Raw genomic sequence first — 15,909 nt, forward strand, 5'->3', positions numbered from 1 at the left:
AATCCTTAAAGAGCCGAAGTCGCAGGTGCGATTAGCTAGATTTATTTCAGCTCGCATAAGTACGTAAGTACGGAAAGGGATACGCGAATCGACCGATACTGCTCCCAGTTTGACCGGTAGTTTATGATCCGGAGGGAACGATATTAGGACTCGAGGATTAATTTTGCAGTTGCAAACTCCCTAAACTAGAGGGTGCGATACATTTACTTGTATTGCTTACCCCGAACGTTATGCGGCTACACCGAAATCTGGGTTATCGAGTTGGAGTTGTTGAATTTCCTCCAAAGGCAGTCGTGCCTCTCGTCAGCACATTTTGATAGTTTCTATCGCATCTTTGCTCGCACAAAGGTCAAAACTGCAGGAAATCCTCGAATTAACGTACAACGCAAAAGTCGCGAATAACCAAAAGAATTACACAAATGGAATGTCGTTTTCGATAAAATAGTTGGGTGGAATGCACTTTCGTTGAATATCATTCGGAAATAACGTCATTTCTCCTCTTCTTTGCGTCGAAAAAATATACCGCTTTTACTACAACTATATGTCACAGAAGTATGTCACAACCGACATTCGTTTTTACTTTATCCTCTACGGCTTTCGTATTTCTTCTTACCTCTCTTTTTCCTTCTGTCTCCTCTAACACGCAACACGCGTTATCAAATTTCAAGCCATTACACGCGATGCAATTAAATCGAAAATCTCTCTACCGTTCGAAAGTTCACGTTCGGTATGCTCCGAGTTGCTCGTTTTACGGATTTAACCAAACGAATCGAAGCTCAGTTCGGAACGAAACAGAAACGATCGGGGGGAAAACAGCCCGAGAGAAAATCGAGGCCGTTTAAAGGCATGGCTACGATTGGCCACGACGTAGCGTGCCAATTAAATTTTATTATGATAATCGAGTCCGCGTCGGTGGCGGCGGATCTTCAAAACGCTGCATCTGGAAGCAGCCGCGGGCTGCGAACGGGGCCGCTTCCTCTTTCATCCAGAAACTAGCTACATAGGTCGGCTCGATTAGCGCTCCAGGGAACCAACTTTGAAAATCCGTCCAGCTCGATAGCTTCTCTCTTTCTCCCTCTCTACCTTTTTCTCATTCAACGAGCAAACTTTTCGTAGGAATCATCACCACCAGGAACCACAAACATACGAGTGAAATAAGACGACAAAGCAAAAGGAGAAAAAAAGAACAGCGTCCAAGAAGCTAAAGCAATCTCATCGAGAGCAGAAGGATCGACGCATAGTTCTAACGGGCACGCGAGATACGTAATATTCGAGATCGGTGTCATTACCGCGGATGAATAATGGAACGCGTACAAATGCGTTTCGAAATCGGCGCTACTCGCGCGCTGTACGGATATCGCGATCGTACCTTCGCGGCTTCGCCGATGATAATCTTAATGCAAGGCGAAAGGAAAAGTTGGAAAAAATCCATACGTGTTTTATCGTTACGTACTTCCTGGAACTTGGCGTTTTAGTTCGCACGTTGAAAAGTACCTCGTTGTTTCGATACCGGAACGAGGAAAATTTCAATAAACGTATTAAACTCTGAAATAAATGTTTTCCTTTGCTTCTAGAGGCATCTCAGAAAATAAAAAGACAGAGGGTCGTGTTCGTTTCAACGTACGCAGCGAGATCCACTCGCTAAAAACCCTTACCGCGATCCAATTATCATTCCGCCAATCAGCCCCGCGAGAAGGATATACGTACTACCTTCGCGCCAGTAAAATTCAAAGTTACTATTCCCCGGGTAACTTCCTCGGACGTGGAGGTAGTAAAGGAGAGGACAATAAAAAGAACGATAAAAATTCCGCAAAAATCTTGCTCCTTAAACGGGGTCGCCCGGTTGAAATCCGACAGGCTGGCCGGCTTGCCAAGCTGCGCGCACGATCCACCGACAAAATAATAAAAGTTTCACGAAAAATCTACATTCGAACGGGGTTAAGGCCGCGAGCTCACCGGTTACGACTCTCGGGACACCCGTTAGAATATCGCGAAGAAAAATGACATAAGACATCCCTGTTCCGACTCGGGCGCCATATGACCGTCTCTGTCGCAAGCTCTTCCCCTCTGCCGGTTCTCCTTCCCCCACTACCGGCCGCCGATATCCTACTACCGTCATTCCTTGCCCTCTCCTCCAAGCCAGCTAAGCCCCCTGCCCGCACCCACTCACCCACCCACTTACACCCCCGCACTTTCACGCACGCCACACATAGAACCAGCGTCGTCACCACTACTACGCGCCAACGTCGACCGTATCGCCCGTACTACTACCACTACTACTGCCACCACTTCCACCAATCCAGTGACCAACGCTAATTGCAGTCAGCTCATCGTTTTCCGTAAGCATAGGATAGTCGGTGCTGAAAGAAAGGAGCACAGGCGACCCGAAAAAGCAGGACGAGCCGAAGGAGCGGAGAAAGATAAAGATAGAGGAACGGAAAGGTCGGAGAAACAGGGACGGAGATAGGAGGAAGAATATCGCAGGAGGAAAAAGAGGAAAAGGAGGAAAAGGGGGCCAATTACGCGAGGCTAGAGAATAGAAGACGGAAGAGAGAAGAGAGTAGTCGAGCTTGGAAGCATAGCTTAGCGTGGACCGACACGGCATATCCATAGACATATACACTGTGTCTATGGGCATATCGACGAGATCCGAGAGCGGCCGAGCACGACCGAGCCGGGCCGACTCGGACCCTGCGCGCTCAACCCAAACCGGAGGAAGCATAGTTGCATTTAAACTGCCATCCCACTGAGGTCTCTCTTCCGTAGTGTTGGAGTAGTCTGCGCTGGCTGGGCCAGCCGCACTCGACGAGTACGTGTCGCGTACCTTGCACCGTTCACCCGCACTCTCTTGCACCATATAACCGGACACTCTCTCGCGTGTGACACTTGCTTCTGTCTGTCGCGCTCACCCTCTCGTACGCTTCCCGTCTCGTCTCGCCTCGCCTCCTCTCCGCTTTGTTTCGGGGAAAACGTGCGTCGGCTGGATTCTCAACTTGCAAGAAAGAAAAAGGGTTTTCGTACGAGGAACGGACCCGAGCGTTTTCACGCCGAGTTCCTTCTCTATCAAGACTCTTGTGCATCCTGCTGATTCAAGAACGAAAAACTTGGGAATCGAGAAAGGAGAAGAAAGAAAAAAGGAAAGGGGGACGGCGGTATCGGTCGTCGAGTATCGAGATCGAAATGTTTCCGGAATAATAGCGTTCAGTCGCAATTTTCACCTATTCGACTAGATGGCCAGAATCTCGTGGAAATCCAATCGATCCTACGGTGTCTGGAATAATCTTCTTTGTCTTGTTCGTGTCCGAGGAAACTCCAAGTTGATTCAGTTGAGTGGACTAGCCGGGACTGTCAAAGTTGCGCCTCGGAGTCAGCTGCTTCCGTTACGTCGAGCCGCAGACCCGTGTCTATAGGATGTCCTCGAAACGCGCATCGAGGTCTTCCTTTATCTTTCGAGTGATTTCGACCGATCTTCGACGAAAAAGAAAGAGACGATGTACTTCTCGGGCATCGAACAAATAAATACGAATGGGCAGATTTCGGAAAACGGTCGGGAAAGTAGACGTTGCCGTTTCACATTTTCGTGTTCCCTTTGTCCAACTCGGTAGTAACTTGTTAGCCGGGCGCCTTGCAATTTTAAACTCCGCTGCTCGTCGAAGAGAGAGCCTGCTCGTTTTTCCTCCGTGAATCCCAACAGCTTTTCGCGTTCCCACCCGATCAGCGAGAATAACTTGTTGACTTTTCTCTCGTGAGGGCAACCGCGACTTTTTCACCTGTATCGCACCAATCGAATTTAAATTTCTACAACGATCTTTATCCGCTATAATATTTTCCAAGAACTCGCGGTCAATCTGTTTCGATGCAAGCCATCGTGTTCTTTATTTTCGCAAAGATTCTTCGATTTGCTCGCAACGCTGTATGCATGTTACGCGGGGCCACGTCGATCAATAAAACACGGCTATTTCGATCCGTGAATTACGTAATTTCCCGAATTTCCCTAGCCGATCCTCGCTGCTCTTTTTTGTCATTGTGCTAACGAATTTTTCATATTTCTAACGAACAGAAAGCAAACGAGACGCAAATAACATCGGAATTTACCGTAGCCGCCTTCACCGCTGTGCTATTCTTCTCGTTCAATTTCATCACCGGTTTCTTTCTCGCAATTTTCGCAAGAGAACGCACAGAGAACCCATTATGCCACTACGGTAGTCGTCGACTTGAAATTATCGATTCCATCGAAAACGTTTCTTTCGCTTGTACTTTTCGCTCACCACCTCGCTCACCAAGAACGCTTTATCAGTTAATTAGCCGAGTTAATCAGTGTCGTTTCAAAAACAGAGGGGCAACGAATTTTTCGGGAATCTGTTTCGAGATTTATCGTGATTTTCGATGTTCTTGTGATTTTTCGTCGAACGCGTTCGACCGATATTTTCCAACGCTCCGACGTTGGTAATTGGACGTGGAAATCACGTATGACGTAAGATTTCATCGAGTATTCATCGGTGTGGAACGAACAGGAAGATTCGAGGCGAGAATTTCTTACGAGCTTGGTTTTACAATGCATTTTTCTCGTTCTCCACGACGATTGGTCCATACGAAAGGTATCGAAACGCTGTTGCTACGTGCTCCGATGGGGGCCACCTTTAAAGCCGATATCGCGGAACGAAGTACATACTTACTTGCTATGACCAGGCGAAATGCTTAAAAGTCCGAGACCGATGATCTCGATAATCTTCTACGATTTCTGTGCAAGGTCCAACATTCTCGATCGAAAGAGACTCTTCGTTCCACTTTTGACCTTTCCCAGCCCATCGATCGGTCTCTGCGATTTCAAGACCTAACCTGCTCTTTCCTGCAAACCATTCTTCGCTTCTCCATTCGTATTTTAATGAATTCTAATCGTGTTTCGCCGAAATGACGATCTTCGTCGAGAAGACGATTTCCTTCGACCGATGAAACGGACGGAAACGTTAATCGCCAACAGATTGGAAAATATTCGAAAATCGAGAAAGCTGACGCGACGACCATAGCCCCCAAAGTGTCGTGTATCGTGCGAGGCTCGTTTCAGAATGATTCCTTTGCTTCCGTTCCATTCGCACTCGTAAGCGCGAATTATCGGCACGAGGCCAAACTCGCGCCCCTTTTTCGCGCCTCTGACATTTAGTACGACGCTGTGCCAGCTTTGCCAGTCTCTTTACGTTTCTCGAAATCGTCGCCTCTCGAAATTAATACATCGTCGGAAATCGGTTCGATATCGATGTCGAAGAGAACATAAACGAATAAGGAACCGCGCGGATTAAAGCGAATAGTTTCAAAGAAAGATGAATCGATGTGCGGCGTTGGAGTTAAAAGCGACATCGTTCGGTGGATGGCGCGCCGACAAATTGTAATTCCGATTCGCAGCTTCTGCAGTTGTCGGTTGATACCCGGTTCCGTGTCGCGGGCTCGTTACGAGCGACCAAAAGGTAATTTCTTACTCGGCGTAATAACACGTTCCTGTGTACACACATCGTCGGCCACTTTTCCGCAACTATTAGCCCAATTAGCTCGGACCAGCTTCACCGTCAACTGTTGCACGCGAGTTCTAACAACGAATCGACGGAATTGGACGCGGCAACTGCCTATCGATCAATTAGCCATTCCGTCGCAACTTTGCCCTTCCGTTTTTGAAAATGTCATTAATCGGGAACGGATAATTTTTCGATGGTTCGCAGCAATTTCTAACTTGGATTTTCTGGCCCGGAGACGCGCTTAATCGTCGCGTCTGTTCCACGTTGGCGAGCTTTTATCGATCAAAAACGATCTCGCCTGCGATTCGTCGTTTAGAAATTTCCAAGTACTTGTACAAACGACCCTCGGGTTTTATATTTACATTCTTCGTTTCCATTGTCTTGACATATTTCGTAGCTTTAGCAGGATATTTTGGTGCGAAACTGCTCGTTTTAAGAGACTTCTTTCAAGAGAAAGCAAGAAGTTAATTAGTTCGTGATAATTAAAAAAACTCGTTTCTTCCTTAATGTTGGCTGTGGCTTGCCGATTTCTAAATAGTCAGTAGCTAATTTCTAATCTCTTAACTTCAGGTTCCTTAGATGCGAAATAATTCGTTTCATGAAACGAAAATATTTTTTACTTCGTATCGTTTCGAACTTGTCGATTCGCTAGCCTAATTCTTTATTTTCCATCGATTAAATCGAAGAATAATAAAAAACATTTGCCTCCGTCAATTAAAACAGGTATTCATCTAAATTCATTCTCCCCCGACGCTTTATCCAATTTTAACTTCGATTCTTTTAACTCCGACAATATCGAAAAACGATTAAAATCTTTCGATGAAAATCTTTCCAAAGCGAAGCTCTTCTTTCGTTTCCCTTTTTTCTTTTTTTTTTTCCTTGTTCGAAAATGGTCTCTCGATACTCGGCGCAGGCCGAGAGAATTCGTCTGCCCTGTGAGAAAATGAATAGAATCGATCGATCCGAGAAAGGGAGTAGTAAATTCACGCGAGTGATCGGGAAGGATTGATGAGAACGGTTCTTTCCAAGAGCGAGGAACAGACGACGAGCATCGTTTTTCACGTTGGACGAAATCGGTGAGTAGAAAACAAATCATTTTTATCGACAATTTACACCCTGCTTTTCTTTTTCTTTCTGTTCGTCTGTCTCTTTACGTGGTAGAGTTTAGACGCAACAGGGTCACATGTGACGCCATGCGATCCCTATGGATGTACTTCAGAAGGGACTCTACTCTAGTTCTGGGAACCGATAGACTTGATAAAATGTCTCTGCGTATACGAAGGCGGAGACGTTAAAGAGACACGAGGACATAAAAGAAACAGAGATAGGATACGTTGTTGAATAATACATGCCATTATATCATCGACGAAAACAAAGTGAAATAACACAGCAGTTACATCTTTTAATGTCGCTATAGTCGGCATCAGAGGAATAGATGGGATAAATAAATTTTTGTAAAACTAACTTTCTTTAAACCACTCTTGCCACGAACTTCCCTTCGATACGACTATCGATCTGATGCGTTTTTCGTATAGGCAAGAGGATAGTATTCGACGACGATTCTATAGTCTGAACTAGAAATGTTACTATTTGCTATCGACTGTACAATCCGAGATGAGCAAAGTACGTGGTACGGCGATAATTGATACAGCGTTACGCTTAACCGTATACGCAACGATCAGGTCGTTTATTCCCATTTGAATCGACCGCACGACCGTTTGAAAAATCTTGTTCGACGATAAATAATGCTCAACGTGTCGCTGCCTAACTGTAAAAATACCTGGCAATATCACCGGGACAGAAAGCAACAAGAGACGAAACATTTCATCGGTGCTCGTACTGCCCGGCCATAACCGCGTGTGTCGCGTTCGCTGCCAAATATTAGCTAGCGAAGCGGCACGTATACGCGATGCATTATCGCGGACACGTGACACGGGGGTGAGATCGTTGGTGCGGGGGCGAAAGATCGATAAATGCAGATAGACGCGAGTCGCTGAATCCTGCTCGTTCGAACGAACCGTGTCGGCCGTTACGAGGAAATTACACGACGCTTGCCGAGCAAGCTTGCGAGCTTCGGTATATACATACTGGAAATTATTTGGCGCGAGATCCGTGGCAATCCGCTCTGCGTGAATGTAAAGAGCCTAAGAAGAGCACTTCCTGTTTCCTTCCTTCAGTCTCCCTAATTGTACACATATACCTGCACTCCCGTTCAAAAGTACGAGAATTTGCTCGATTATGGCAAACGATAATTTACATTCCAAAACGAGATACGATAAAAAATGGCAAGTGTTCTCATACTTTTGCACGGAGGTGTATGTCCCTCTCTCTCTCTCTCTATATATATATATATATAGATGTAGATATCCTTCACGGCAGTTATAATTGCGTCGTTCCGAGGCTTCGAAACGCAAAACACTTCCCGGAAAATTGAATCGACGCGCGCGCGAGCTTCGCTGGTAAATAGATTTCATCTTTCTCCATCGCTGTTCAGAATTTTTTTTCTTTTAATTCTTCCGATGCCAGCTCTCTTCCTTATCCTTTTCCTTTTCCTTTTCCCCCTTTCCCTCTTGTTTCGAGGATGGCCGAAGTGGGAAAAGCGGGGAGACGGAGACGAAGGGAATCCAATTTGTACGGATTGCTAAATGTCTCGCCGGTTGCATTCGATGCAAACACCGGGGGTCAGCATAATCTCGGCAAAGTAACAGAGATTAGAGCTGAAAGGCTCGATTATCTGATGTCTCACTCCTACTCCCTGGTCTGCATACTAGTCTTTCTAGGCAGATTTTTATCGCCACTCACTGGAATTCGATCTAGTTATCGGATCCAATCATTGGCCGAGCACGATCCCGATATCCTCTAGATAGAAATCGATGGAGATTCAGTGAAATAAGACCGGTTTTTAGAGACTATCGCTTACCGCGACCAAAGGTGTCGAATTGGTTCTTTGATCTTTCAACTTTCTTCGCAATTGGTACAAGGTTAATTATTCCCATTCTTCGCTGGATACTACTATGAAAAGCGTAGCAGCTGCTTTGCCACGAAAAAAAAAAAAACCGAAAACCTGTTTAGCGGAGGAAAGTCGGGAGCGATATCGGTATCTGACGATCGTTCGCCACGTTTGTTTTCAGTCGGAAGACGAACGAGAGCGATATTGTGGCGAGCGTACGACATCGAGTCGTTAAGAAGAGGCGTTAGCGTTTCGTTTTAGACCAACCTGTATATTAAATCGAGACATAACTTTAGAATCATTTGAAAAGTTCGTCTAATAGATTAATCGTGTTGTATGGAAAAAGGATGAAAAATGTCACCGTCTACGTCAAGTTTATTTATAATTCCTACGGAAACGTTTCTACAAATATGGATATCATACGCTGTCGTGAAATCATTTACCTTCGTTCGTTTCTTGGAGAGAGGAACGGAGATACGTCCGACGTGTTATTTTTCTTCTCCAAATGAGAAATCTAGTTTCGCGTGCTGCGAGGTAACGGATATTTGCTTCGAGCGAGCTGAACCTTCTGTCTAAAATGAAGGATAAAGAAGTTGCATGGGCAGATTTTATTTAAACAGTGAAAAGGCCGAATCAACCTTGCAAACAAGCCTTCTCGCAACTCCTTAACATCGCTAGATTTCATAAACATGTTAGAGTCCTATCACAGTATTCTTTGATCGCGTGTAATATCAATCTATTTCTGCTTCTATTTCCTTGGATTTTATTATCTCGTATCATCAATTATATATTTAGTAGTGGAATCGAGATAACAATTTCGATAAGTTTCTATAGTTTTTTTTTTTAGTTATTCTTTGTACATTTCTATAGTTTCGATGAATAATTTGACGAATCGGCAAAAAGGGCGAACGATTAAACTATAAAATTATTCGATATATTTCAAGCATCCTTCAAATAGTTGGACAGTAAAATGAACAGAATAACTTTCGACGAGTTGAAATTTCGAGCGCTCGGACTATTCGAGGGTTGCTCTATGCTCGATCCTGGCACAGAAACTCGCGCATTCTAAATCTAAACTTTATTTTCACCGAACAAGATTCTTTCGTTGAAACTTCACAAGCGTATGATCTTCGGCCTTCAAAGTCAGATTACGCGTCCGTATTTCACCGAAGAAAAATGCAATTACTTCGAGATGCATCCGTTCATCGAAGATGGGTAATTCGATCGAATCGCGATCGTAATTATTACGATGTAATTAATATTTACAAATCTACGGTCTGGTGAAGATATTAGTTTATAATCGATCGCGACATCGATGTTTCAGTTTTCTCGTTAATTAAAATTTTTAAAATCTAAATTAAATTTCGAACGACTATCTCAAAATTATCTGAGCAGCTAACAAGCGATTAGAGGTTTCCAAGCAATCATTATTATTATCGTTATTATATGAGTAGAATCCGATAATAAGCCGAATAAAATACAAAAATACAATAATAAATACGATAAGAAAAGAATTGAAGAATGAAAAAAAGTAAAGCAAGAAAAAGGAGAAAAGAAACGGGACAAAGATCATGAAGAAGTAGATATCACATGATACAAAAGTATTGTAGGACTCCATTTATTATTATTATTATTATTATTATTATTACTCAATACGGTATAACAAAATATAGTAAAATATATCTCAAGTGAATAAACATATTAATAAACATATACATAAATAGTCGTGATCATAGCCTTCGTTCCAAATGTGGTTAAGTGGCTAGAAGAAAGAGGTCGACGTTTTCAGCGTATCGATTTTCTACTTTAGTAATTCTATTTAATGAATTTCGCAAATTATAGCGTGTTCTGTCGATCGATGACAGATTTCTTTATTCCAAAAGAGACGCGCAATTTATTATTTTACCATTAATGACTCTAAATAAAAACGAATAGTACGTTACGATCCTACGGTTCCCGAGAGTAGACAGGAGGATATCATCCGAAATAGAAAGCTAGTTGTGATCGTATAGAGATGATAGATATGACACTGTGATATGCAACATATAAGCAGCACACGTAGGAAATCTGTGTTGGAAAAACAAATTGTGCGAAACCGTGGGTTTGTTCGAAAAACGAAAGCGGGGAGATGAAGCCGAAGAAACGGAAAGCGCCGAGAAAGGGGAGGAAAAGGAGTGGATCGTAAATTCGACGGTGCACCAAATCGTTCGTGGGAAGGAATGTCAGGTTCGAGATACTCTGACCCCATGACCTTAATGGTGGTGTACGCCATGGCGGTCGGGCAGGCATGCGCAGCCACGATCTAAAAGAAAATGAGGATCGTGCAAAAGCTGCCGCGTGTTTCGTCGTTTTCTCCCAACGCCAACGGTATTCTAACTTTACGAAAATGATCAAAAACGATGCAAACGCGAAAGAACAACGGAGAGAGAACGTCGTAACCGAATATCGAGAATCGAAAAATGCTTTTAGAGGCAACGATCGTTTGCATCTCCTCGCTGCAACAGGCGAATGATACTTCGACGAGCAAATCGAACTGCCGTTTAAGATCGAATCGCTCTTCGGATCGTACAACTTTCCACTTTCGATTCTCTTCGCTCATCGATTCATTTGCTTTTATTATGACGGCTTAGAGGCGAATCAGCAGAACATGCATCCTTGACAAAAAAAATAAATAAATCGATCGATTCTCTGTATATATGCGATAATTTCTTGCGGGAAATCAAATATGCCAATGGATGTACGAATGCGTACGAGGTCGGACGATACGTACAATGATATATACGGATGATTTTTGGTCTAATCTTCTCTTCTCGTTAAATATTCTATTTTACCCAAGTTTAAGAAGAACAACGTCTCTGCTCCCTCCTTCAAGATCCCATGCTACATATATTTAAAAAAAAGGAGTTTACAGAGTGGAAAATAGTCTGTAACTTCTTTTCTAACAATCAAAAAAGTCGTGGAACTTTAATACGAATTTGGAGGAATAGCCTCCCCTTAAGGTAGCAGAGGCGGACGAACGAAGGGATTTAGAAGGATAGGTCAGCATGACGGAGGAGGTTGGTAACGCGGACGCGCCCCCAGAGAAGATTGGCAATTTTCGCAAAATTAAGCGAATTGAATCGAATTATGTCGAGCCGATGACGTCAGCCTTGTAACTCGCTGAATTGGCCAGAAATGTGACTCTCCGTGTCGCTTATACATCGATGTCTTTATACCGCGCTTGTTGCGCTCATAAGACTCGCCAGAACGTTCCTCGCTGGGCTCTTAGAGACATCGATGATTCATTTTTCGTGGTTTGCTTCTTGATTCATTCTCTGATCGATTTTCTCTTCGTGCGCAATCTTTTCTTCGATTCGATGAATTCGGTCTATTTAATCGTAGCAAGTTTTCGTCTTAATTTTATGAACAATATCGACCGATTACCTTATGCAGAAACTAACGCGTATCACCAGCTATTTCTACAATTTCAAGTTCGGTTCGGCTCAATAATTAATAATAAATAAAGCGAAACGCGATCGGTGATATTTTTAAGTCGTAAAGTGGTTTCGCGAAGTACAGAGTACAGTCGCCTAGATTTGTTGTTCAGTCGTAACGTTGCGTCGCGTAATCTATAATTGCAAAATTTCGAAACAGTTAATCAGCTGTTTCGCTGGACTTCCCAAATTGACGAGTACACAGGTTCATCGATGTCGAAGCTTAATTATCAGCTTATCGATTAATATTCAACGGCAAAACTTTCCATTCCTGCGAATCTGGCCATCGATAACTTGTATCCTTGTACGATTGTTACGAGTTTCGACCATTAATCTAACTTCGAACTAAATTGACCAGCTTTGTTTCCGACGAGTCTATCGAAGCTTGTCGCGAGGACTCTTCGAGGAAACGCTAAAAGTCTCTTAAAAATAATATCGTACAACCCGACGTACGGGTGTCGTCACGGCTGGTGTACATATTTGTCCCCGTAAAAAAGCAAAACTCGCGACACTAACACAGACTGCGATATCCGCAGGTTGAGTCCGCGGTTCGTTTAGGAACGTCGACGAAAATCGATAACTCAATCAGACGAGTTGAATCCGACGCTGAAAATAAATTCATCAAACGCGGAGCAGCGCGAGCAAAAAGAAAGAAAAATCAGTTCGCCGGCCGCATATCGAAGGAACAATGGAATTCGACGCCGAGCCGGTCGTTCGTTGATCGAAAAGGTCAGAACGAGCTGTCTCGGGGAACGCGTTAATTGACTTTAAACCACCATCGTTTACAGTGTCGACCGTGGAACGAGAGAAATATAGAGAAAAAGATAGATGGATGGGAAGTCGAGGGAGGAATGCGGAGCGTGAGCAAGAGAACGGGTTGTACGCCGAGTCAATTAGCATAGGTACGAAGTTTGCGGCTCGAGGCTGCCAGGTGACGGGGGTGACTCGAGGAAGAGCAAGGGTGCTTCCGGAAAGGGGGATGTCGACAGGGGCAAACGAGGGCAGAAGGGGATGGATCCGTCGGGGAAGAGAATGTTACAGGCCGCGGGCGGTTCGCGTCGGCGGCGTCGTTGTCGGCGTCGATGACTTTATACAGTCATCGTCGGGGATAATTGACACCGCGAATCTTAAACCGTTTAATTGGCGGCCGGTTCTGCTCGAATCGCGTCGGTTTAACCTGTCAATGGTGACTGGCGAGCGTTTGCTTGCTTTTCTTCCAGGACGGTTAGTCGAGATGGTTTCGAAAATAATTGTTAATAATTACATACGGAGAGCCTGTAGCAACTTCATTCTGTCATAAGGGACCGAGATTTCTAATTACATCTGTCTCGGTTATGGTCTGTGTATTGATTCTAGAAGTTGAGAGAGAAATCTTTGTGGCAGCATCGAAAGAAGCATCGCTGTAAACTGTAAACTACTGACTTCGGACACGAGAATACCGTCTGTATTTCCGTGACAGGAGATTACAAAATGTAAAAAGTCGGAACACACACGGGCCCGCTGTAGCTTTCAAATTTTCACGCCGTACATAAATGTCCGTTGTATTCTCGATGCAACGCGTCCATATATAAATTGACTCGATAGAGTCGTTTGTATAGAATATAAAATCGAGGCATAAATTACGCGAATAAATGGAAACGGAAACAAATATCGATGGAAATATGTATATCGATTCGTCTTTATTACAGATTCGGAATATACAACCGACACGATTTGCGAAAATTCCTTTCGTGTAGAAATATTTTTTATGCCAATTCCATCGAAAGTATAGATCGTTCGATTTCTTATCCGATTGTTTTATCGTAATTGCGCTACAAAGTATTTGCTGTCGATTTGATAAAGTTTGCTGCTGAAATTCTTCAGATCGTTCTTAAAAGGGAAAGTATCGCCTTTCTTCGCAAATAAGACGTTAGAAAGATTTACGAGCGGTAACTCGTCTTCGGCACGTCACCAACTATTTTACGAAGGTTACATGCATTTCCGGCTCCGTGTAAACACATTTCTGCACTTACAGCGTGAGCACGGCGTTTACGCGAGATGCAGTTTCACCGGAAACAAGGCAAAGATGAAACCTCGACACTCGCCGAGTGCCGCCATATGTTGTGTTTCAATAGCTTCTTGCGTAAATACTTCCGTTGAAGCTAAACATCTGCGGCGTTAATACGTTGCGTAAATTCCCTGAAATCTCATACCGCGAAAAATTGCGCGAAACGTGTGCACGAAAGAAGGTCGGATGCTTTGAAACACAGTTTTCTTTTTACTGCCGATATTTCACATTTTACGTTATTCGCGGCGTGTGCGTTTGTTATATATTTCAAGTAACGGTCGAGTTTTTTCAGTAAAGAAATATGTTCTCAGCGCAAGCTTGAAATACAGGAACGACAAAACGTTTGTCGCCACGTCGTAGCTAGTTTTAAAGTAAAGTAACAGATTAAAATTGTCAAATAATTTCATTTCGAATTTCTCCTTATCCTCCGAGTTACCGAGTTCTCATCAGAGTGAAAAGAATAACAGCCAACGAATGCAAACGACGCGACGAACGAAAAGTAAGAGGTGGGCTGTGGCGAGGTCGAGACGTTTGATGCGCGCGAGAAATGGCCTCCGTTTCGAGGATGAAGAAAAAAAAAACAGAGGAAAAGGGAAAAAGCGAAATACGAGCGCGGAAGACGGGGTCAGAGGTCGAAGAGGATGTAGAGAAGAGAGAAGAGAGAAGAGAGAAGAGAACACCGCGCGGTAGAATGATGGCAGGGGTATGAGACGTAGGGAAGGGGACACGAGAGGCACGATGAAGGTTTTACTGCCGCGGTTATGCCCGCCGGTTTGCGCAATTTCGGTGTATCTGAATTGGCGGAGGAGTCGTATCTAAACGAGGCCGGATGAATCTGCACCCTCCTACTCGGATTCTCTCCAGGGGGCATGTCCCATAAAAACGTTGTAACGTCGGTTTCCAGCGTAAGGTTCCGCGAAAAGGAACGAGAACAGGTCAGGGAGGGACGGCAGGGAATAAAGGAGACCTCGGTTACTCCGAGGAGGAAAGAGGATACGCTGCTACGATCGGTGTGCGTGCAGCTTTGTTGGAATCCGTGCGAGAGACAGGAAGCACGAGCTGTATTCGCGACAATAAAATGTATCTTCGCTCTGGCGGTTTCTTGATACGGCTATGAACCGTACGCCAGTGGAATGGGAGTTGAAAGATGTATCGATTCCACGAATAAAGCGAATATAGACTCCTTTCGAGTTCGGTATTTTATTTCTCGAAATTCTTTCTCGAGATTCTTAAATGAACAGAAGCGCGACTAGGCGTAAGCGACTACAGGATGGTGTTAGGTAGATGATACATTTCCACTGTACATGGGAGTGTGTGTGTAAGCGTCAGAGGATGTCCAGGTCTTAGTTGAGACAAAAGACTGTTGTTAGATGTTAGAAGCTTCTAGAATAGTCTGTTTGACAACAAGCGTGCGTGTAAGAAGGTTCTCGAGGTTTTCAGAGTGTAATATATATGTATCGATGTCGTGTGCTAATAAAGTTATTAATTTATTATACCTTAACAGATCGAAGTAGAAACGATGGCGTGTAAACGCTTCTTGCGTTTAACATCGTCGTTAGTTACGACCTAAAAACGTCTTATCAACGCGATCGATTAAAAACTTCTCTAGTCGATATTCGCTTGACAAAGGTGCTCGTCTCGATCCTCCAAGTTTCAGAAATTACTCTCAGCTTTCGAGGGGACGATCATTATCCTGCCTGAATTCGTCGAGTGAAAATGTGTTAACGACCATAGTTTCGACGGTCATTCGCATGATCATTCTTTATAGAGCAAAACTTCTGTACTTTGGGAGATTACGATGCGAACAAGGATCTTACGAGCAAGAGCAAAAATGTTGGACCGAAGTGGGGTCAAGTGCCATTAAGTTACTTGCAAGCTCCGCAAGAATTTCATTTCTTGGCAAGAAAATATTTATCGGCGATAAAAGAGGAC

At 43.9% G+C, this 15,909-nt stretch overlaps 1 protein-coding gene and 1 long non-coding RNA gene across 2 annotated transcripts in view; one reads left to right on the forward strand and one right to left on the reverse strand.

The window, feature by feature from the left end:
• Positions 1 to 338, reverse strand: part of LOC117213497 — a 73,298-nt gene extending 72,960 nt beyond the window's left edge. Inside the window, exon 1 of the mRNA XM_033458878.1 lies at positions 221 to 338. The gene's annotated coding sequence lies outside the window, so the exon portion shown is untranslated. The remainder of the gene's footprint in view (positions 1 to 220) is intronic.
• Positions 339 to 1,580: 1,242 nt separating this feature from the next.
• LOC117213495 overlaps positions 1,581 to 15,909 on the forward strand; it is a 59,006-nt gene continuing 44,677 nt past the window's right edge. The window contains exon 1 of the long non-coding RNA XR_004488669.1: positions 1,581 to 6,583. This is a non-coding gene — a long non-coding RNA (uncharacterized LOC117213495). The remainder of the gene's footprint in view (positions 6,584 to 15,909) is intronic.

The sequence above is a fragment of the Bombus bifarius genome, unplaced genomic scaffold (assembly GCF_011952205.1).
Source record: "Bombus bifarius isolate JDL3187 unplaced genomic scaffold, Bbif_JDL3187 scf7180000009111, whole genome shotgun sequence".
Taxonomy (NCBI): domain Eukaryota; kingdom Metazoa; phylum Arthropoda; class Insecta; order Hymenoptera; family Apidae; genus Bombus; species Bombus bifarius.